A 24,364-nucleotide genomic window follows, 5' to 3' on the forward strand; every position below is an offset into this window, starting at 1 on the left:
GTGTTTTTTTAGTACAGAAACCAAATAATGGCAAGGGAAAAACAATAAAAGAATAAAAAAGAAAGGAGTAAGAAAGGGGGCAAAAAATGAAAAGCAGGAAAAGTTGCCAGCAACACAGAATAAATGTGGGATACTTAATTCTGAATGTATTGTAATTGACTTTACTAGATGTAAGCTTGATCATAAGTTGAAGGTGGGGGTTATTTATCTTTTAGTAACCATTTTCCCCCTACAAGACCAATAGGGCATTCCTGTAACGGGCTTCCCCCAGAGACGCTTGGTCTCATTCCACTAAAATCTATGAAAACCACAAGGGTGTGTTTATATGTCTCTTCCAGCCAGTTCTGCTCCCTGCAATGGCCGCATTGTCCAGCGTGATAGTAGGTCAGGCTACAGGCTAGCAACACATTTATAGCCCTTCCACATCTGGAATTCATTCTTTGCTTGAAGAAACTGTGCAAAACAGGCAGACAGAACTCAGTACCATCTCCCCTGTCTCATTGTTGGCTGCCTCAGATGGCCAGATAATGAGTGTACGACTATAAGTGAAAGTGTTTGTGACTTTTGTGGCAGACTTTATTATTTGATGCTGTTTATTTTGGCAGAGTATAGTTGGGGATATCCTGGGGTTGTGGGGAAGGAGATATTGGAAGACAGGAAGCACTCTTGAATGGTCAAAAACGATGATCACTTTTTCCTTTTTCAGAGTTCTCCAACAGGGTTTGGTGACATCCTTTTCTTGCTACTCCACGGCAGCAAATTCCTGTCTGCTTTCATTAGTGCATGCTTTAACTTGCTGCTAGCAGGTCAACTTTGACCTCCAACATGTTTATGAGAATAAGAACCACTGAACAACACTTACCAAACTTGGCTCTTGGAAATGCTTTTTCTTTTTCAATTAAGTTTCTGATCTGGACAGCATCCCTTGAGTAAATGTGTTAAGCAGTACGAAATCATTATACCAATTTCAGCTTCACACATCATCTTAAAACTGCTGCCAAAGTTTAGATCAGCCATTTTCAACAGCTGTGCCGTGGCACACTGGTGTGCCACAAGTGGTCTACAGGTGTGCCACAGGAATTTGGAGAAGGTCATTTATTAGTAGGGTCAATGGAGGATGTGATCCCCCACTGGCAGACTGGTGTGCCTTGTCAATTGTCAAAAACCTGATGGTGTACCTTGACAATTTTTGTGCCTTATTAGTGTGCCATGAGATGAAAAAGGTTGACAATAGCTGGTTTAGATAGATATCTGTTTTTGCTTTCCACCTGAATGAAAATGGAACCATTCAGGGCACCATTGTGGGGTTGTCCAGAATTCTCTGGGATCCCCTGTGGTCACGTGTAAAGGACAGGCTGCAGAACTCAACAAGTACCCCATTACTGAATGAGGATCTTGGGTCAGTTGAACTTGCATGGGGAACTGTTTCCTGCATTTTTTAGCAACTCTACAGATTAGATCTGGCATGAGATATTTTCAGAGAATCAAGAATGCAGAGAAAATATATGAAGACGCATGTCTATGGATCACCAAGGGCAGCTTTAAACTTCTGTCTTATCGTCAGTTACTTCTCTCTTGATCCAAGGAAGGCTGTGGCCACTAACATTGCAAAGTTTACCTTGTGCACCATTAAAAGGACCCTTCATTATTTGTTCCCTCTCGTATTACTTTATTCATATGTAACAGGAAAAATACTGTAACTATGAGAAACTCTGGCATGGAACGCAAAATATTGAGTGTGTAGTACTTCACTGCAGTTAGTGCTTTTTTCCATTGCAATTGCTCATGGGGGGGCTGACTTTTTAGTATCCCAAAGATCTCCTTCTCACAGCAATCTGAGTAGGCAGGAGTGGCTGTGTTGAAGCACAACCTGGGTGCCTCACCTTGTCTTGGCCTCCTAGGAAAGAGAAAGAAACACTCAGGGCTGAATCCCTGGAGTAGGGACTCATTTCTTGTTTGTGGAAGAAGCTGATCCTTATCTAACTGCAAGCTCAGATTTTTCACATCTTCTGAGAGTGGAGGAGAGAACTTGTGCAATTGGAGAATAAATTGCTCTTCCTCAGATAAACACTGGAACAATATGCAAAAGTAGGCAGCGGCAGGATGACATTGGGACTCCATCCATCAGGCAAGGAGGTCTTTCCCACTCCTTTGTTTGCCCAGAGCTTCTGCTTCCTGGGAGGGGGCAGGGAAAGTGAGGGTCACATCATGCTTGAAGACATTCTACCCTTCCCTGCCTGACATGATAGTGATGGAAGGGGCAGGGTCTGGATTTGAAACATGAGCAGCTGTAAGGTATAGCCAAGCTCCAAAGGGATTTCACATTTCATACAATAAATCCCATTGATGAAAAGATAGGAAGGTGGCAAAGAGATTCAGAGTCTGTACTCACAAGCCTTCTGTTCTGTAGGCTCTTTGGAACCAGCCACTATTGTGGCTCACTTGCATGAGCCAAGGACCTGCCAAGCTATCTTTTCGCCTAGGATTTTTGTATGCAAAAAAAAATCTGTTCACAAATTCATACTATGAGCCGTGGTGAGAAGGCATATAGAGAAAACATCTTAATGTTGAAGCATTTCTAGAACATTTTTCAATTCACAAAACATTTGATTATTCATATCACCTCTATTCTCATGACAACACTGTGAGGTAGGTTACTCCATTGCTGCCCAGTGAGATTAATGACTGAACAAGGAGATTCTGAACCCAAGCCTCTGCATCAAGCTTAATTCTGTATGCACTGTAACATCAGGGCTAGCCCAAGACCTCCTGATCCTTGAGGCAGCATGCCAAATGCTTCCCCCGCCCCTTACTCAATGATGTGCCAGCCTACGATTCTCCCCCTCTCCCAAAGTTCTAACCAGGCAGTTTTCTCCCTGCCACATTTTCTCCTCCTCTCTGTTCCTGAAATCCAGGAAGGACAAGGAGGAGCAAAGTGGGCAAGTAGGTGGACAAAGGTGGACACACAAAGATAGACATCAACCTGCTGCCTGGAGTGACCATTTCAGCTGGCTTCAGGGGTAGGCTGTCCTTGTGTACTACACACCCTCCCCCTGCACTTTAAAGTCTAATCTCCGAACTTTACCTACTGACGCAGTGCAGCTGCAATATTTGAAGATGAAATCTGGGTTGTATTTTAAGGTATGCCTTTCACCTTTTCTCAAGTTATCTCTAACATAAAGGTTTCTTCAACAGGATGTGTGCAGACCTAAGCTCTGCTGTTATCTTTCTTTGTAAGACACTTGTCATTCATAGTGTTCATGAAAGACAGCTGTTCACACTGTTTGATGTGACATGATATCTGTGGTGAATATATGGGACTAATGGCTTCAGAGAAGTACTATTGCTGAAAATGAAGCACCTCAATGACAAGCCACTGTACAATCTGCTTTGATAGACAAAGTGAACAGACTCTATCCCAAAATTAAAAGGCAGAATATTCAGGAACTAAAATAGATGCCAGGCCTGGCTAGATGATGGCTAAGAGGAGAGAGACTGCCATTTTTCCTCCAGAGGGAAGGTTAGTTCCTGCTTAATGATGCACTGAGTTTTACAACAAGAAAACACAGGTCATGGTTCAGGATGTGGACTCACCTCCCTGCATTACAATCCCTGCGCATGAACTGGAGGTTGTCCATGACTTTGTGTACCTTGGCTCAACGATCTCCGACACTCTTTCTCTCGATACCGAGCTAAACAAACGCATCAGTAAAGCTGCTACCACGTTTTCCAGACTCACAAAGAGAGTCTGGTCCAACAAGAAGCTGACGGAACATACCAAGATCCAGGTCTACAGAGCTTGCGTCCTGAGTACACTTCTGTACTGCAGCGAGTCATGGACTCTTCACTCACAACAGGAGAGGAAACTGAATGCTTTCCACATGCGCTGCCTCCGACGTATTCTCGGCATCACCTGGCAGGACAAAGTTCCAAACAACACAGTCCTGGAACGTGCTGGAATCCCTAGCATGTATGCACTACTGAAACAGAGACGCCTGCGTTGGCTCGGTCATGTCGTGAGAATGGATGATGGCCAGATCCCAAAGGATCTCCTCTATGGAGAACTCGTGCAAGGAAAGTGCCCTACAGGTAGACCACAGCTGCGATACAAGGACATCTGCAAGAGGGATCTGAAGGCCTTAGGAGTGGACCTCAACAAGTGGGAAACCCTGGCCTCTGAGCGGCCCGCTTGGAGGCAGGCTGTGCAACATGGCCTTTCCCAGTTTGAAGAGACACTTGGCCAACAGTCTGAGGCTAAGAGGCAAAGAAGGAAGGCCCATAGCCAGGGAGACAGACCAGGGACAGACTGCACTTGCTCCCGGTGTGGAAGGGATTGTCACTCCTGAATCGGCCTTTTCAGCCACACTAGACGCTGTTCCAGAACCACCTTTCAGAGCGCGATACCATAGTCTTTCGAGACTGAAGGTTGCCAACTATGTATGTAAGTTTTACAAGATGAAAATCCAGGACAGGTCATGTGCTTATGTGTATGCTGTATAAATGATTCCAAATTTGGTGAGTTTGGGCATAACTCAGGGTATCGGACTGGATCAGATTCTCCTTTAGGAGATGCTACTTTGGTTTCTCCTGGGCACGCTGCCACTAAACTGTCCACTTCTAGAGAGTCACAAATTCCTTCAGAATTTGAGGTCCTACCTAATCTGTTTTCAACTACCTCTGCTAGGGAATCTTCTGTGGGTGACTTTATACCCAATCCCCCCCGAAAACCCTTCACGCTGTGTCATGTGATGTTATATCTGTGGCTGCTCAAGGTCTCCCTGGGTAAGGGGACATTTTTCCTTCTTGCCCCGGGTTAAACCCCAGCAGTCCAGTTGTGGGGCAACTCAGGCCTGTGCTGCACCAGCTCAATCACTGGCGCAATTCTGCATTGATCCGAGAAGGCAGCTCAGGCCCAGGAAGTGACTTGGGATTTTGTTGTGATCTGCCTGCCTCCCTGCCCCATTCTGCCCTCTCCCATCCAACCGCCTCCTAGCTTCCTGCCAATCCCCTGTGTGGACTTACCTGCTTACATACTTACAATATTTCTATACTACCTTTCTCCCCCTGAGTGGACCCAAAGTAGCCCTATGATGCCGTGTACAGCCCAACACATGACATCCACTAACCACACCTTGTGTTGATACACTAGCTCGCCATTACCCTGGACCTCCGTGCATTTGGAAAATGTCCCAAAACCACAGCACCAATGTCAGGGAGGTTTCCTCCATGTCATAAAGGTACCTTTGAGGACAAGCACTGAATGCACAGAAGCCCAGGGAGATGGTCAGTGAACACATCAATGTGAGGGACATAGCTAGCCAACTCTTTCTCATTTGCCCCTTCACACATCTGCTGAATACAGCAGATACACCGTGTCTTAATGCCAATGACTTTGCTTTTATAAAACTCAAGGTATCGCCTTAGTCAACAGCTTGCACACCTGCTGCCAACAGGTTCTTAAACAATAATGATCATTTCTATTAATATTCACACAAGCATTTTCCAGTGGGTTTTTCGGTGGTCATTCAGTGTAGACAACCGAAACAGCTGCTGCTGTGCTGACAGTACTTTTCAAAGCCAGCCATAAAAGTGGATAGCGTGCAACACCCTGGGAAGCTCTTACAGCTTTTGTGAATGCAGTTTCTGAGCCAAATAAGTTTAAAGCAGATTTAACCGAACCTCTAGGAAGAAGGTGCTAGTTTGACAAACATATTACATCTAATACATTAAGTAAACAGAGATTTAATGTCAGAATAGAACTGACTGGGAAGTTTGGTTTCCTGAGTGACATCCTTTGGCTCCTCTAATCCTCTTCTTTATGTCTGACAGCAACCACAGATTCCTATGATGGAATTAAAATTCATTCACATTTTCAGGTTTTGGACAAAGCAGGCAAATTTCTCTAAAATCCCTTTAGGCAGCTAAAAGATTACATTCCAAAAAGAATGTTGCAGTTTTAAGAAGTTTCATCACCATTTGGACATGCCTTCTTCCTGACACAGGATATTTCTCTTTATACCCAAATTCTTCCAGCCAAACTACAGATTGTGACAAATGTGTAGCATGATCCAGTTTTGTTTTTGCAAATTGTGCAATAATAATAATAATAATAATCCTAAAATTAATAATCACTATCATCATTAAACAAAAACATACCAATGCACAAGAAAAAAGAAAACAAATTAACACGTAACACGATAACTGTCCTGTACAATATGGGTATCAAACAATTTCGTTCAACTGATGAATTGATGTGCCAGTCAAAAGGCGTATTGATTACCATCAGCATTAAAAGCATCAGGCAGCCCTGTCCTAACCTGCGCTGGACAGCTGGCCTGTACTGTATCCAGTGCAGGTTGGAGGGGAAACTGGCGCAGCTTGAAGTAAAGGGATTTATGTCCCTGAGTAATATTACCCTGAGTAATGTCCCAGCCAATGGGGCTACTTGGATCTGTGCCAGCTAAGGACCAAATCCTATCCAATTTTTCAGTGCCGGTGCAGCTGTGCTAATGGGGCATGCACTGCATCATGTGGTGGGGAGGCAGTCACAGAGGCCTCCTCAAGGTATAGGAACATTTGTTTCCTTACCTCAGGGCTGCATTGCAGCTGCACTGGTGCTGGAAAGTTGAATAGGATTGGGCCCCCAATTGTTGATGCAGATCCAAGCAACCTGGTGTAAGTCCAGGCTGCTCAGGAGGGGAGGGGGGGTTAAGATCTGGCCTAAGTGCCAGAGTTTGGTCCCACCCACCTGCTGAGCCAGCCCAACCCACTGGCCTGTCTGCTAATCACCCTCCCACTGCGCTGGAATGCCCCTGAAAGACCCTCCCCAAACCCCTGTGCTGACCGCCCTTGCCTAGCACTTTCTTATTGGCTGAAGTCTGAAAATTGACGTGGGGAGGCCGGCGCACATCCTTGCGCTAGCTTCCCTGATTTGAAAGGAGGCACATACATGCCTTACAGCACGTTTGTGACACAAGAGATTTGCGCCAGTTGATACAGCGCAATCTTGAGCGCTCAAAATCTCTCAAACAACTTCTGTATATTGCTTCTGTTTGTTAAAAATTTGGTTATAGCTTCCAAGAAATAAGGCATTAAATTTGACCTTGGTGCTTGGAAATTCCATACAGTATATTTTAATTTTGTTTGTCCCCTAAGCATATGCACAGAGTGGAATCAGAGTATATTTAATTAGTCCCTTGCCCATAGAAACTGGTATATGCTAATATACAATTTCATCTGCAAAAAGACAGTTGCCTTCTCCAACAGCTGCCATCATCATAGGCTTTGAGGAGCTAAGGAGAGAGATTAGGACAGAACAAAAATTGTAGGAAAAATGCATCAGTACTTTTCATGGGGTCAGATTCCATAGGGGAGGAAAGGACTTTAAGGAGGAAGGGCTGTGTTGTTCTTTTATGGCACATCCAATTGCAGTAAAGATGGAAGCAGGCAGATGGCCGGGAAATTGTGTAAGGCACAGGATCTACCAAGGAAAAACAGATCCTGCTGTATAACATGTCAGATGTCTGTGGATAGGCCTTGTCCCTGGAATGAAAGAAGGAATGCATTAAGAAAGCAGAGCCAAAATACAAATGATTTATGGCCTATGAATGGAGTGCAGAGTAACCTTCAAAAGGCAGATGTAAAATGTCTACCTTGGGACACTAGCCAGTTTTGGGTTCCATAAAAGGGAAAACTCCATTACCAATGATACAGAGTACAGAAAAGCCTTCATTACTGTTGCAGCATGGGAAACTTTTAAAATCTCCTCTGGATGGCACTTTGCCATTCAGTACTTTGCCCCTTCTATTAAATGTCTCTACCTTTCACTCTTTGAAGCACCCACCAATTCCCCTTGCCCAACATCAGCTCTTGATTGTGAATGTCCTTTCCTAAAATTGTGCAGTTCAGATGTCATGCAAAACCATAGTTGAATCATGATTCTGCCTGACATTCATGAGCCTTGGATTCACATACTTTCCCCTCTCTCCTGAAAGGAAGGAAGCCTTAAGCATCTGCTCCTGGTTTAAAACACTCGGGTATACTGTGATGTTTGAACCCCATAAATCCCAGCTGGAAGTATGTAGGAATGCCAGTTTACTACACTTGTTTGTTCATAGAGCACTGGCTGAAGTAAGTAAGGATTTGGTGGATTAATGGCCCAATCCTATTTGAGCACCATGCTGACATTGCACAGACACTGGTGCAATACCCTAAGCCCTTCCTGCAACAAGGACCTTTGGCTATTCTGGCGCAGCTGTTCCCAGTAACACCCCACTGTCAGTGCAAACACTGACACAGCCTGTTGTCCTTGGAGCTATGTCTTGATGGAAACGTCACTGATGTGACATCCATGTGTTATGACCATGTTGTCGTACAGTCATATGTTGCTTGGCTAGTGAGAAGATAACTGCATCCAATCTGCCCTGCTAGAGAAGCACCACCAGGACAAACAGAGCAGGTAGTGAGGGCAGGTGCAGGGCTAATGAACGGCTAATGCTGGGGGAACAGCCCACTGCCAGCCACTAGGAATAAACAATATAGCAATAGGCAGCACCCCTAATATGGGGAGATATCCCAAATGAGAAACGCTGTTAACTCCCCTGCAGTGAGCCTGGGAAACACCTGGAGCACCATGGAGTGGGAGTGTTTCCACCCCCCAGTGGCCTGACACCTAGGGCCCCCCTCCGCAGCCACCTTCTTTGTCTGCCAGTGGCACTGCTAGGGGGATGTGGGCCACACGAGGTGATGCACATGGGGGGGGGTGACACCACTACTGGCCAAATTTTTTTAAATCTTGGCATTTTTGAATAATGCCATCATGTTATATATCATTCAATGTGTATTTTCATGCAGAATGTAATGGAACAAACCATGTTGAGGTATCTCTAGTCAATCAAAATTTATAGCCAAAAAACCAGCAGGGAACGGGATGATGGTGCATCACCACACCCACTGCCCAGGGCATTGCCCCACCCACTACATGGGAGGAGGACCATCATCGGGGTGGCACGCTAACCTCCCACTCCAGGTGACACAAATCCTAGTGATTCCACTGTTGTCCGCTTCTGGTGTGGAGTCCTCGTGGGGCAGAAAACCTGCAACAATATTTCTGAGAAGGAAAGAGTTAACACACTAACTTGCCATTTATGTTGTGAGGGAAAATAGGTTGTTTGTGCGAAATGCTTCTGTTGTGCACTGTCCGATTTCACCATGGTTCCCATCAACAAAGTTCCCCTTTGAGATACCGGAGAGGAATAATCGCGTACCACCCACCCGGTCAGCTGATCTGTTGTCTCCCTGGCAGGAGCTTTAGTACTGGGGTTGGTGTATTGTGATTGGTTGCCAAATGTAGTCTCAGAAAGTGGGTGAGGCAGTAGGTGGCAGGAGGTGCTGTTTTCCCCTTCCCCATTTTCCCTTATGGCAGTTACGGACCTACCATAGACGTCTATGGGGCAAATGCCCCAGACACAAGCCTCTAGCACCCTGCGGAAGTCTCTCTGAAGCTCCTGATTGAATCGGAAACTGTGCTTCTGGAATCCCCAGTTATAACATTGGGGAATCTCAGAGAAGTTTCCCTGACATAGGCTCAGGTTGCGCGAGGGTTCGTGAGCCTCAGGTGAGGGGGAGTTTCCCACAGGGGAGGCAGCGACAGCCCGTGAGGGACGCCATCACAGACCTTTGCCTCAGACATGGAGCTAGGAGGTGTGCCACTGCCTTGTGGTTTTACTCCTACCTACCTATTTCTTTCCTGCTATTGTGTGATGGGGTTTAGGATACTTCTCCTCATCTCTCCCACATTCCTCTTAAGTTCTTCCCACATCACACCTCCATGTTTTGCTCTCTCTTTCTGCCAGTGGAGTTTCACTGGCGTCCAAGTGATATCTGAGCTATGTTGGCGCAGCATTTTGGTTGGTGCACCAACCAAATTTTGGTTGGTGCAGCAAAGGCTACTGAAAAAACTCCACAGTCAGGGAATTAGAGGACAGGTCCTCTCGTGGACTGAGAACTGGTTGGAGGCCAGGAAGCAGAGAGTGGGTGTCAATGGGCAATTTTCACAACAGAGAGAGGTGAAAAGCGGTGTGCCCCAAGCATCTGTCCTGGGACCGGTGCTTTTCAACCTCTTCATAAATGACCTGGAGACAGGGTTGAGCAGTAAAGTGGCTAAGTTTGCAGACGACACCAAACTTTTCCGAGTGGTGAAGACCAGAAGTGATTGTGAGGAGCTCCAGAAGGATCTCTCCAGACTGGCAGAATGGGCAGCAAAATGGCAGATGCGCTTCAATGTCAGTAAGTGTAAAGTCATGCACATTGGGGCAAAAAATCAAAACTTTAGATATAGGCTGATGGGTTCTGAGCTGTCTGTGACAGATCAGGAGAGAGATCTTGGGGTGGTGGTGGACAGGTCGATGAAAGTATCGACCCAATGTGCGGCGGCAGTGAAAAAGCCAATTCTATGCTTGGGATTATTAGGAAGGGTATTGAGAACAAAACGGCTAGTATTATAATGCCGTTGTACAAATCTATGGTAAGGCCGCACCTGGAGTATTGTGTCCAGTTCTGGTCGCCGCATCTCAAAAAAGACATAGTGGAAATGGAAAAGGTGCAAAAGAGAGCGACTATGATGATTACGGGGCTGGGGCACCTTCCTTATGAGGATAGGCTACGGCGTTTGGGCCTCTTCAGCCTAGAAAAGAGACGCCTGAGGGGGAACATGATTGAGACAAACAAAATTATGCAGGGGATGGACAGAGTGGATAGGGAGATGCTCTTTACACTCTCACATAATACCAGAACCAGGGGACATCCACTAAAATTGAGTGTTGGGCGGGTTAGGACAGACAAAAGAAAATATTTCTTTACTCAGCGTGTGGTCGGTCTGTGGAACTCTTTGCCACAGGATGTGGTGCTGGCGTCTAGCCTAGACGCCTTTAAAAGAGGATTGGACAAGTTTCTGGAGGAAAAATCCATTATGGGGTACAAGCCATGATGTGTATGCGTAACCTCCTGATTTTAGAAATGGGTTATGTCAGAATGCCAGATGCAAGGGAGGGCACCAGGATGAGGTCTCTTGTTATCTGGTGTGCTCCCTGGGGCATTTGGTGGGCCACTGTGAGATACAGGAAGCTGGACTAGATGGGCCTATGGCCTGATCCAGTGGGGCTGTTCTTATGTTCTTATGTTCTTAGCATTCTCTGATGTCGTACTGGTGTTCATTGTGCAGGTGGACTTCTGTGCCAGGGGGCCTGTTGTTGAGCTGTTGTGCATGGAACTATGCCTGCATATCTTGAGAAGAGGATTGGACCTTTAGGCACCCAAAGGCCATGATTGCTCAGCCATGATTACTGTAAATAATGGTTCCATGTGGTATCTGAACTAGTCCTCAAGTCTTGTCATGTGATTGGTTTATAGGACAATAAATGCCACAGCTGTTAACACGTTCACTGTGCATAGTCGAAACATCTCTTGAGAGAGCAATTTTCCTCATCACACTATATTTTGTAACTGGACAATTCTCCACTCCACCCATGACCCTCATCCTGACACTAGATACTTGGACATCCACTGTTATTCTGATCATTGTGAAGAAATTCAAATCACTGGCTGTTATATCATTAACAATAACGAAGACAACTCCCCTTCCCATGACATTTTGTGCACTTTAAAAAAAATGTAATACTTTTAGTGATTTTAAGCTGCTCCACCCTGCAGTTCAAGCACTGGAGTGGATGTTTGGTGACTTTTTTTAAAAGAGAAAGTTCAAAGCACAGAAAGAAGCAATTTCAGAAACCTTTAGTTGTACAATTATTCTAGTTCTTTTATTTCCTTACTAACTATGCATTTCATTCTATGCAAAGCCAGTGCTGGAGAATCCATCCATCCTCATTATCAAATCTAATTGTTCCCTGCACCACAGGTACGTCTCTCTTTAGCAAGGCTGCCTTTCCATCCAGTGCACAAATGCAATGGATGGAACACGTGCAGCATTTAAAAGATGTGTAAAGAAAATCTTTTGGCAATTAAAACATTTTGTTGATTGAGTTCTGTATTTTTGATTGTTTCTTATCCAGATTAGGTGGGAGACTGAAGTGGTAGAATTTGGGGTGTTACCACTTCAGATTGCAGGTGGGGTATTGATGTGGTGTTGTTTTGTTTTTTTAACCGTCTCCAGGGGCAGCACAATCAGGTCCACTTCCTGATGCTGCCTCTGGGTCTGTCACGGCTGTCTCTGCCGTGATGCACTGACAAAGGAAAGCCCTCACATTGCATCATTTTTGCAAACCTGGAAGTGCATAACTTCTGATTTTCAATAAAGGGACTACAAGAACAAAGGAGCTTGTTCTTTGTTTGCATAGTCCCTGTAAATAAAATACTATGCAACATAGCACTGTAAGGACACAGGTCACTCTCTTGAGTGAGCGGGAAGGGGATCAATCAGGCTTGTGTTTGTGGCAGGCTGGAGAGAGGTGGCAGGTTCAGGGTGAAGGCATCTTGAATCTGCTGCACACTTGCCCCACCCTCTGCTGCTGATGACAGAAAAGCATCAGGTCACTTTATGGCTGGACTGGTTGTGATCCTCCCCAAAGTCAAAAGATTGTTGCCTGTAGTAAAATGTTTTAGCTCAGTCTTTTCTTTGTTTTAACACTTTGCTCCATGGGGAGCATTAAAAAAAACAACACCCTGCCTGCAGTCTGATGTGGTCCTGTTCAGAATTCTCCCAGCTCATTTGGTGTAATGTGTGGACGGGATGTCAATCTCAGACGGGAGTCAGGTTGCCCGCAGCTTGGCTGAATAGCTGGCTTTTTTCACGAGCACTACATTAACTCAAACAGGCTTCAGCATTTAATAGGCTTACATCATATAGCTTACGTTATGTTTTTATGATCAGACTTTTGGGTAGAAATATGCAACACAGACATATATTATTTTTAGAAGTACTTCTCCCCACAATTTAAACAGGTGAGGAATCTGTTTTACCAGCAAGATTGAGCCCAGTCCTATCCATGTCTACTCAGAAGTAAGTCCCATTATAGTCAATGGAGCTTACTTCCAGGTAAATATGGATACGATTTGAAACATATTGTATGACATGGCCTGGTTTCCCTGAAATTGGCCTATACAAACCAGAAAATGTGAAAAACATACAACATGGTAACATCAGCTTTCATTAAACAGCTCTTTGTGTATGCTATTTGAACTTCAAATGCATTTCAGGGAGATGGTTTCCTACCCTTTCATGACACTGATATTAATACTAGGAGGTGTGGGTGCAAACGGAATGGAAAATGCACCTCTTTCACAGCTGACTTGGTAAAGGAATAAACATGGAAACAAATTAAGGACCCAATCCTACCCCCCACCAGCAGCTCCAATGCAACTGCTCCAAAAATGGGAGAGTGACCCAAGGGCAAACAGGAGATAAGTACAAAACATTTATGTAAGCCCGGGGCCACCTATGGGTGGACATAGTCCATCTCTTTTCTTGTCATATGTCCAAGGAGGAAAAAGGGGCAGGGAGGTTTGAAATGAAGGAGATAAGATCCGGCATACACCATTGCTGCTGGATCCATCCCCTCTTGTCTCCTCCCTGCTTCCGGTCCCTCCTGCCTTCCTGCCCAATTACATCCCCAATTGTCTCCTTCCCTGCTCATCCTGCCACCATGCTGGCTTACTGAGTCGAGTGGGAGTGGTGGAGTCTGGTGACATAGCTACAGCGCTTTCACCTCTTGTGGCAGCGCTCACGGAATGGCCATGGTCACAGCACCGCACACGCCATCAGCAGCTATTTTCTGACAGCAGAAGACTCTTTTGCTGTTGTAAATCCCTCCGCCTGACAATCCAGTCCTGAATAGGATTGGGCTGTTAGTGAGCTCTTGCCACCCAATCTCACACATACTTATTTAGAAATAGGCTTTACTAATGTCAGTGGAACTCACTCTCAATTTGGTGTATAAAGAATGTTTAGTCTCTTCTTGGAGAGTGGCCTCTTTTCAAATCCCAGTTCAAAGGCAATGAGCTGCTATGAGTGCTAGTGTAGTGGAATGGCTAAGAAGTAAGACTTGCCCAATTCAACTCTCACCCCTCCTATGAATTTACTAGGCAACGTTAGGTAAGCTTCAGCTGCTTCTGGAGACAAAAATCTTTCTTTACCTTTCAGCGTCGTTGTATCGGTTACATCAGAATACTTCATGTGAACTTGCTGTGGACATTCAAAAAACACTTTACAAACTACATTATTATTCTCGCTTCCTCATTAGTTTGCAGGGATGCTAGCTACATAAACCGATTACATTTCTCTCTCTCTCTCCCTGTGTGTGTTACCCAAATATATTTCAGAGCTCCTGTCAAGAAAAATGAAATTATTGTAAAATGGAAAATAATAAGATGAAAAGAGATCTAGCACATTTTATAGAGGCGGATACAACTCTTTGCTACCATGAAGAGTATCACAGTTGAGACCTGGGCATCCTGCCCAAAGGGAACTAGTTTAAGAATGACAGAAAAATAAACAAACAAGCTCTGGGAAATAGTTCCAGATTTTGTTGTACTGGTTAGTAAACTGTTTTGGTGCCACAAGAAATAAAGAAGACCAAGAAATGTCCTCATGCGTTAAAAAAAAAATTACTCCCTATTCAATTGAAACTGGCAGGTCGGGGAGAAGGGCTAGCTTAGAACTTTGCCCTTCATTAGCTGGGTTTATAAGGTTTATGTTATTATTGTTTCATTTTATATAGTGTCATCAGGTCCCTGTCTCAAGGAATTCCTAATCTAAGATAAATCCAATGGAGAATGCAGAGGAAGGGGAGGGGCATGGTCCCAGTGAAGGGGGGGGGGAAATATACAATTATTTTATGTATATCTTGTTAGTAAAGATATTTACTTTACAAACCAATTTTCAGGATTGGGTTGTAAATCAGTGCATCTGCTAGCGCATCTCACCAAAGTCAATCATTTTAAAATCCCAGTAAGCACTATGGGGGAAATGCAAGGCATGTACTTACAGCACAATCCTATACGTATTTATTCAGAGGTAAGTCCCAGTACTTTTGGCTCGTCTTACTCCCGAGTAACTGCCCCCCCCACCTGGCTCCTTTCTCCCAGTGAATCTGTGGCAGTGCCTGTTTCCTGCCTGTGTTAGGGGGTTGTGGTGCCCTGATGTGCAGGAGAAGGTACAGGAGAAGGCACCTCAGGCAGGGAGACGTGGTGGGTAGGCCACTTCCAGCTCTGACTCTGGATAATAATAGTAATAATAATAATAATAAATAACTTGGTATTTATATACTGCCTTTCTGGTCATCGGATTACTCCTCTGACTTTATTCAAGGCGGTTTACATAGGCAGGTGTTTCTAAATCCCTCAAGGGGATTTTTACAATCATAAAGGTTTTCTCTTTGAAGAACCAACAACATTTCTGAATGGATCTTCCTGGTTTGGCCTCACTTCTGGCCTCCAGTTCTCCCACGCAGGCTGACAAGCAGCTCCATCTCTCACATGCAGGGCAGCCAAGACGCTTCTTGCTCACACCAAGAGCAGATGGAATCACTCAGCTCTGCTTGTCAGCTGCTTCAAGGTCTCGCCATTCTCAGCCGTTCAGAGAGCTGCCAGTGTCCTCGAACTGGTGACCTTCTGATGTTATCTTTGGGCTAACGGAGGCTCTACCCTCTAGACCAGGCCTCCTCTTCCTGGATTTACTGTTGGGGTTGTGGGTTGGCACTCCCCTCAAGGCTAGGTACCTGGGGCAATGTATTCCCCCTGCACCCTCTCAGCTACGCCATTGTGCCAAGGAATGAAGCCTTAGAAATGTTTACCTTTGGCTGGATTATGCACCAATCTAGTCAGATTTGAGTTGAGTTTATTAAAAAATAAGCCAAATAGTAGAAATTTACCAGGTTCCTAAATTCTTGCAGAGATAAAGATGATTTACTCACCTGGAGAATACCTTCAAACAGAAGTAGTACTTAATGTATTATAAAACGTTCCTGCAATTTATGTAGCTCCTTAATTTGGCTCTGGACAGAGGTCTGGTGACTGCAACTAGATCAACAAAATTGTGGGTGATGGATGATGCCTGTTTTCCAGATCCAGGGTTGGTTAATTCAGAATCGCAGAAAGCTTAGCAGACTGGAATTCTCCAGCTCTCCACATGTGCAATGCTTATGTGAGTACCATCCTAGGAATCAAACATGCGAGTCTTGCTTTGGTTCAGAAAGCACAAACTTAATTTTGATTCAGCTTATTGACCATTGTCAATAAGCATGGATAGCGCATCACTGCAGATAAAATTCTATTTATTTCATACATGTACATACAGTAAATTTTCCCCTGAGTCAGCAAGGCCAATGCATATATATGCGCAAGACTGTTCTGGGGTGCTCATTACCTGCTGGATTAGGAGGGACGTGTGAAATGGGATGCTGTGCACATGGCTTCTGCAGCTGGATCATTACATCTTCCATTCAGAGCTGTGTTCATGAAGCTTGACACTGGCCTGGAATGATACGTGCTTTGCTGAGCCAGAGAATGGCTCTGTAAGCTTTGCTAAAAGCAGGCTGGTCATCATAGGCGCATGACAATCCAACAGTAGTACGTAACACAGTTATAAATCAAAGTGTGAGGTTCTAAAAGGCTATCTTTTGGACTTTAGGCTCGGAGCTGAGTCTGGGAACAAAGGCAAAACAGAGGGCTCCAGATTCAGAATTTTGGCAGCCACTGCTTTAACAATACATTCAGATAAACAAATGTGACTGCCAGAAGAAGGAGACAAATGATGTGATGGCTCCCAGAGTTTTGCTTAGGATCAGAAGAACTAAATTTAGGAGGGAAAGTAATGCACAGCAGGCACTGAGCTTGAGCAAAGCAAAACGGTACCCTGGCATGTCAGATGGCTGAGTGTGGAATCAAACAGCACCCGTTCCCATTGGCTAACGTGAGAAACACCCAGGAGACTTTCTAGCAAACACTGCACAGTGTGTGTTGTTCCATTTCCAGGGATTCGGGTATATCAACCTCAGTTTATTTAAAATGAGAATTGGGAACTAACAAAGTATTAGTCACGTCCTTTAGTATATCCAAACTGTCTTTGTATGTTTCTTTAATTACTATAAATACAGGATTCCCTTTGCCACACACAGAGTGCTTCTTTTGAAAAGCTATCAAATGAGGACATCATGCATTTAATTGGCCCTCTAAAATGCAACTTCTACCTTTATTTCAACAGTTATCATAAAAATAATATTTTATCGTGGACCAGAATCAGTGCCAAATGTTCTCCTGTGTAGAATTTTGGGCAAAAGTTAGTTATTTTGGCAGGTGGAGCGATTCTTGGGGAAAAAAAATACTTTAATGATGATAGTATTATTCATTTGCAATTCTCTCCCATGGCATTGTTTTTCCTGCTACTTGACATCTGTTTTTCTTTGGTTATGACTTTTAGTTGACGGAAGCACGATGCCACGAAGAATGGAAGAAATGTTGGGTCCTGCACAGAGGAAGGAACTGGTCACCTAAGGGCACAATCCTAACCAGTTCTACTCAGAAGTAAGTCCTAGTTCGTTAAATGGGGCTTACTGTCAGGAAAGCGTGGTTAGGACTGTAGCCTAAGTAAGTAAGTGTGATTTTTTCTCTTGCCTCCATCACTCAGGTAATTGGCTGGGATACAGGTAATCTCAGCCAGTCAGAGATCAGTGAGTAAACATGCACAGGTTAAAGTCATATTGATTCTTGAGAGTGCTAAAGTGTGTGCTTCACTCTCTCCAACTAAAATCATATTAGAGTTTAAAGTGCTTGCGTTTGGTTATACCATGCCTTTATATCCAAGTTAATACCTTTAGAATCAATGTGCGTGACCTAAAGCAAATGTCTCACCTTTTTGTAATTCAAAGCGTTTAATTAGAGTTTCAGGTTGTGTGTTTGTGTATGTACACACTGTATGCACGTGCGCTCATCCATAGTCCCATCTTGAAATGTTGTCTACTCACTGACTTAGGAGCCCTTCTTTAACCACCAATCGTAAAGCAGAAATTGATTATAGCCCATCACCACCTGTTTTTCACACTTTCCTTGAGTTTGATGCAACATGGCGAGGAACAGTATCCATACAATTCGTTCATGGTTATTACAAGTGTAGCTAAATACTCCCGATTCCACTTTATTAAAATAATGATCAGTGTAGGCTGGGGAAGCTGAGAGAATGGGTTTTGTTTTTGTACATTTTGAGTGGATTTTAGGATTCCCCCCCCCCCACAATTATACAAAATGCAAAAAAAAAAAACCCCACAAACCTATTTGTTTCTTCCTGTCCATATTTGAAAACAAAGTGTAAACCAACCTCCCTTTACGTCTTTTGCTGGTCAGCAGCCAATGTAAATGCTTACACTACGAGAACAAGCCTATTTCCTGCTGTTAAGGCTTTTTTGTTTATCCTAGGGCTACTCACTGCCACTGCCTGCCCCTCGACAGACTATTAACCCCTGTTTGTAACAGGCAAAAACAGATGTGGGTTTCTTAAGCAAATTATTGGTTATTTCACCACATGTAGTTTTTGCAGTTAAGTGTTTCCAGCTTCTCAGAACATTCCACAGCAATAACATCACATTTTCCCTCAACCTGTTAATTAGCATAAATTTTATCAGCTTGAAAACCACAGCTTGAGTTTGTTAAGTGACAGGCAGAGACATACTGGACCGCAGCCCAGGCAACTTGAAAGGGTGATGAAGAGATGGAGGCTTTGGATGCCAGATGTATAGCTCTCTGAAGTCGAGCTGAAAATAATTCCATCACCTTCTTTTTACAGAATCTTCAGTAGGTTTTGCTCTTTTTTCCCACGTGAAGACTCAAGGCCAGAACACATGTTATGGTTGCCAAGGGAATACTGGCAAAAACAGCCCTCTCAGTGGCAAATTACTGATCACATGACCATTGTGTTAGGAGCCTCCGTACCCCTGTTCCACATTCCCATGGAGAATCTAAATGTGATGGGACAAGTTACATGATATTTTCAAATGTTACGGCCAGCATAGGGATTAAGTCACCACAGGAAGTCAGTTTCAGCCACAGTTTTATGGAGACCATCACATGTACTTCAGCTGCCTGTCACTTGCCATTATGAAAAGTGAAGTCCATTCAAAGATATCAAAAACTGGAAAGAGCTGTATTTCTCCTTTGGTTTGTGAATAAACTAACAGTCCAATCCTATCCAGGGCTTATGGTAGCAGATTTCACAATCTGGGCTGGTGGTACGAAAGCCACACCACCGTTGTGCACTTCTGAGCCAATGGCACAAACAGCTGGAGGTCCTGCAACACAATGGTGGCTCCCAGAAGCATATGTCAGTGGAGGAGGTGATTTGGGGGAGGACCATGGGATGTCCAGGGGGGAACAGGTTGGGCAGGGGGTAGGAGGGGGAATTTTAATTTAACATTCTAATTGTAAGCCACTTTGGAAGAAAACTAAGTTGGCTTCAAAGCAGGGTATACAAAAAGTAAAATATTCAGGAACTTTGGTTTTCAGATTCTCCATCTGAAATCACCACAAAATGATGTTTAGAAGGCCACTAGTTTAGGAAACTGTAAAAGAGAATTGGACAAACTGATGGAAGACAAGCTGCTACCTCCAGTGACACACAGCTGTCCATGGCTGCTACATCCAGGTTCAAAGGCAGTACCGATTGCAGGGGCCACTGGTGGGAGAGGACTGCTTCCTTTCTCTCCTGCTTGCAAGCTTCCCAGGAGTTTCCAGTGGGCCACTGTAGGAAACAGGATGCTGGAGTAGATGGGTCTTTGGCCTGATCCAGCAGGGTTCTTCTCATGTTCTTATGTTTAAATCATCCAAAGGGGCATTAGTTAAGTTCTTTAATAGCGCTGGGTGTAATTAACATGAAGCCATGGATATCTGGCATGCAGATGTTTTAGAGAAGGAGCCACAGCAGTACATCCACCATGAATGAACTGGCTCTCCCACCACTCTCCTTTTCTGAAATGTAAATGAGAGAGAAAAAAGCTAGGATTTTGTTTGTTTGTTTTCCAGTTGGCATGCAAAGCAATGCAAAGATGGCTGAATAAAACAGGGACTTTTGCACTTCCAACAGAACAGTTCTGTTTGTGTGCTGCTACTTAGCAAAGCAATTTGTTCAGTTGTTTTTTTTTTTACTTCCTGAAAGATCAAAAGAAGGCCCTGTTTTTTATAGAAAAATTTTGCCACCTTTTGGGGCATATCAAATTGGCATTTATGTGTAGCGGAACGGACAACCCCTGGAACTCTGGTGACCACAGTGTGAGGACTAATGGCATTGTGATAAGGTCATGATCCAATGCACTTGCAACAGCAAAAGCAGGCGCACAAAAATACATAATTACAGAACAAGTACTAATTTAACAACACAACACACACAAACAATATCCCTGAAAACTCCATTGCCAACCATCAGTCACATGATTGCTTGCTGTGATAACCTTGCTTTCATATAAGATACCAAAACATGTACTGACAGCCAAATTGGTTGGTGACATCACCCTATTAAACACACAGTATTCAACCAGGGAGGCACAAATAGACCATAGCGCCTTCTTAACTTCTGAACAGGTATGGAATTCTAGATAAGCCCCGCTTTTCCACTGCCGTGACCTCATTCAACCCTGTTTCTGTTTTGCCATTTTACTGTTGGTCTCTTGACAGCGTAAAGTTTCCACCAGCATTAGCCTCCAATTGGCTCAAGGATATCACTACTCTAGTGTAAATACACGTGGTTTTCCTAGTGCATGTGGCATTATACTTGTCCTTGTACCTTATACTTCTCTGTGTGTAACTAATGGATAGAATTGCACTGTCAGTAGGCTAACTGTAATTTCTAGTATACAGATGTGCATTGCTTAACAACGGGGATATGTTCTCCTATCTCCATTGTTATGCGATTAGGTTGTTAAGTGAACATTCTGCCCAGTCTAGTGCCTGTATTGTGTAAGTAAGCAGACACTCTTTGCCAGACACTGGTTGGCTGCACAGGCTACTGGAGGCTGATTACCAATTCTTTGCATCAAGAGCCTTTTTGTTGTGTTGTTGTTGTTCTTTGTTGTGTAAATAGACTGCTGCAGGCTATGGGGGACCTAATTGCCTCATTATGAGCCTCCTCACTGTGCTTTGACCACTGTTGTATATGTGGTCTGTCATTGTGGAAGGTTGTTAAGCGATGTGTGCCTGTACATATAAGATGTTGTGTACTTCTAAGAATACTGGCATCAAACCATACATTTTATGTTTGTAATACTTTATCTTAGAGAACTTTCCAGCACTTTGAAGCTTGCATGTGAATTGCAGAAAGAATGGGAGGGTCTGATGATTCATTGGTGGTTTCCTGTATGCTCCAGAGTGTTATAAAACCGTCTTTGGGCCCTCTCTATAACAATAATGGATGGGTTTTATCATGAGTTAAATGAGATTTGAAAGTAAACCCTTCTCTGTAGAGATAAATTGCATAAGATTATTTTTTCTCCAGACACAGAACTCCATGGATCAAAAAATTGAAGGCAGATAAGATGTTAGTTCGATCATTTCAGTTTATATTTTACCTTAACCTCTGTTGCTCAGGCAGAGAGCACAGTGTATTTTAAATGTGACAAAATGCAGATTGGTAGGTGGCACTCATCTTTGTCTGCCTACTTGCCTCCATTGCTCCTCCTTATCCTTCCACTTCCTGGATTGGAAAAAGAAGAGGGGGACAGAGTGGAAGAGGAAATGTGAAGGGGAGTGTTGAGCTAGTACAGGGGTCTCCAAACCTCGGCTCGGGAGCCAGATGAGGCCCGTGGCGAGTCTCTATTCAGACCGTGGCCAGCCTCTGATCTCCTGAGAGGCTCTGGCCCAGTTGACCAAACACAACCAGAGTTGTGTTTGTGGGGTGGGGGAATGGAGATCCATTTAAGTGTGTGCTTTATTTCTTGGGTTGTGTTGGTGCTTGGAAAAATCTTGGACATTTGAGCTCGCTCATTCATTCATTCATTCGTCTAAATCCATCTCTAATTTATTTATTTAAATTTTATATTTAATTTTTTTCCCCAGCCCTTGACACTGTGCCAGATATTTGACGCGCTCCTTTGGCTGAAAAGTTTAGAGACCCCTGAGCTAGAACATTGGAGAAGGGGAGAAGCCATGCCAGGTTTAGGGTTCAAATCCCATCACATCTATGGTCCTGATCTACATTGAGTCCAAGCTTATTGTCATTTTGCTTAAAGGAAACAAGCGTTTCAGCTTTAAGCACGTGCTTAACGTAACATGGGAAGCCCAATCCTAACCTATGTTAGAGCAGGCAGGCTGCCTGTTGGAGGTGGATGGAGTGTAACTCAGAGTAAGTGGACATGTCCCCTTATCCTGAGTAATGCCTCAGCCACTGCAATGGGGCTACTCAGATATTTGCTAGCTAAATCTCTGGTATGGATCTGAGCAGCCCACAGTAATGCCAGGCTGCTCAGGAGGGGGGTTAAGATCTGGCCTAAGTGCCGTAGGCCAATTCCACTCCCTCCCGGGCCTGGTCTGCCCACTGCTGCCCTCCCCCACCCCAAAAAGCCCCCATTCCACTCTCCCCAAACCCCTGGATTGATCTCCCTCAGCCAGCACAACCATACCTGTGTTGGGTGCCACAGATGCTAGATTCAGGCTCCATGGGCTTGTGCATGTCCTTGTGCTGGTCCATCTGACTCGAAAAGAGGCATCAACATTCTTTATGGATGTACACAACACTCCTGGGCTGGTGCAAGATTGTGGTAGGATTTTTGCTCTTAGTTGTGTTAAAGAGATCACAGTCAATTTTGTGGTCATCACTTTCACCTCAGATTCCACCTCCATCCATTCCGAAAGGCAAATGTCAACAGTAAGCGTCTCTCAGGGGCAAAGCAAAAGTTATTTTGATGGGTTAAAATAGCACTAGCTGGGCTCATGGAGATGAAATTAGTGGTGTGATTCTTCACATGCCAAGAATGCCAGTAATGCATTCTCCAACCCTAAAGAATGTGTTGCTGTAGGTATTTTTCTTCTTGAGTGTACAAAGAACAGTGCATCTGCCTTAACTTTGCATGTCCTGTTTTCTCCCCCCCCCCCGCCTTTCTTTCATTTTAACTCTTTAAATGAAATTTAAATATAGGGGGATTTGTGTGTGTGTTTAATTTAATACAGGTCTGAATCGCCACTGGAATGCTACAAACTAGCATTACTGCTGCGATCATAATGAGAAACACAAGGGCTGGGGGCCAGTTTGTGGTCTTCTCAGGCATTCCAACCCAGCTTTCTAGTGGCTGCTCATTCTCTGCCCTGATCCCATGCTCAACCTTCTGCTATTCTGGTTAAAGAAGATGTTAAGAATTGTGGATCAGATGGTGCATTAAATGGCCCAAGGCTTGTGCCAAGACTCTACAACCAAAGTGCAAAGACACAACTGGCCTTGCAAGAGATCAAGGAAACCATTGCATTTACATTACAGTGTATTTTAGAAATCCAGTACTTCAAACTATTTTTTTTTGTCCTTTTAAAAGATAAAGAAAAGGCCTGTTTCTCTTTTTTGAGGGTGGGGGGAGGCAGATACAACATTTTACAGTATTTCTATATTTTTCAAACAATTCTCAACAAAACATAAATATCCCAAACCTTGGCAGATGTCCATTCATCTATAATAGGTCACAAAAAGTAAAATTTATATTAGTTTTTGATGATTAAAAAGACACGTTTCAATCTCTTGATTAAACACTTAATGCTTCTGGCATTCTGAAACTGTCAGAGCCTCAGTAAACAAGGTGCAACGTCATAGGAAATGGTAGCTTTTAATGGTTTTTATCCTCACACTACACATCTTGAAAAATGTGTTGGAGCTTGGCTCATTTTCTTGTTTTCAAAAGTGGGGGCTGGGTGGGTCGGAAGCATGTGAAGGGGATGAAATTGTGATGGGGAGTAGGATGGCCTCAGTATTTAGCCCCTGATATGGTTCCTATCCTAGTGACAGCCCAATCCTAAGGGTTGATAGTGCTGGAGCAGTGGTGGCTGCAACGACTCTAGGTGTCACAAACGTGCCATGAAGCATGTTTGCGATGATGCAGGAGTAGGCAGTGTTGGCAGGAAAGTCTGCACGCACTGAATCTGGCAGCACTGAATCTGGAAGAATGGCTGCTAGCACTGGTGAGTCATCTGAGTGGTGCAGGGGAGGGGAGAATGATGTAAGGAGGGAGTATAACAGTGCAGGGGGAGGGTGGACACGGGAGGGGTTGGAGTCAGTGGAGGAGGCTTCTACCAGATCCGAACCCCTGTCCTGGGCCTGAAAGCCCTTCTCTGATTTATATGTCAGTGATGTACACTTAACCCCAAGGAGAATTCCAGCCTGCTCAAACCCAGC

General features: G+C 44.2%; 2 long non-coding RNA genes across 2 annotated transcripts in view; one reads left to right on the plus strand and one right to left on the minus strand.

The window, feature by feature from the left end:
• Positions 1-7,354: 7,354 nt before the first annotated feature.
• Positions 7,355-22,842, minus strand: LOC136641689 (uncharacterized). The gene is made up of 3 exons (XR_010793904.1): positions 22,611-22,842; positions 16,379-19,968; positions 7,355-7,542 (listed from the first exon to the last, which is right to left on the minus strand). It is a non-coding gene; the product is annotated as an uncharacterized lncRNA (long non-coding RNA).
• LOC136641690 (uncharacterized) overlaps positions 16,709-24,364 on the plus strand; it is an 85,527-nt gene continuing 77,871 nt past the window's right edge. The window contains exons 1-2 of the long non-coding RNA XR_010793905.1: positions 16,709-16,994; positions 17,432-17,535. This is a non-coding gene — a long non-coding RNA (uncharacterized lncRNA). The remainder of the gene's footprint in view (positions 16,995-17,431; positions 17,536-24,364) is intronic.

This window comes from Tiliqua scincoides, chromosome 2 (assembly GCF_035046505.1).
Source record: "Tiliqua scincoides isolate rTilSci1 chromosome 2, rTilSci1.hap2, whole genome shotgun sequence".
Classification (NCBI taxonomy): Eukaryota; Metazoa; Chordata; class Lepidosauria; order Squamata; family Scincidae; genus Tiliqua; species Tiliqua scincoides.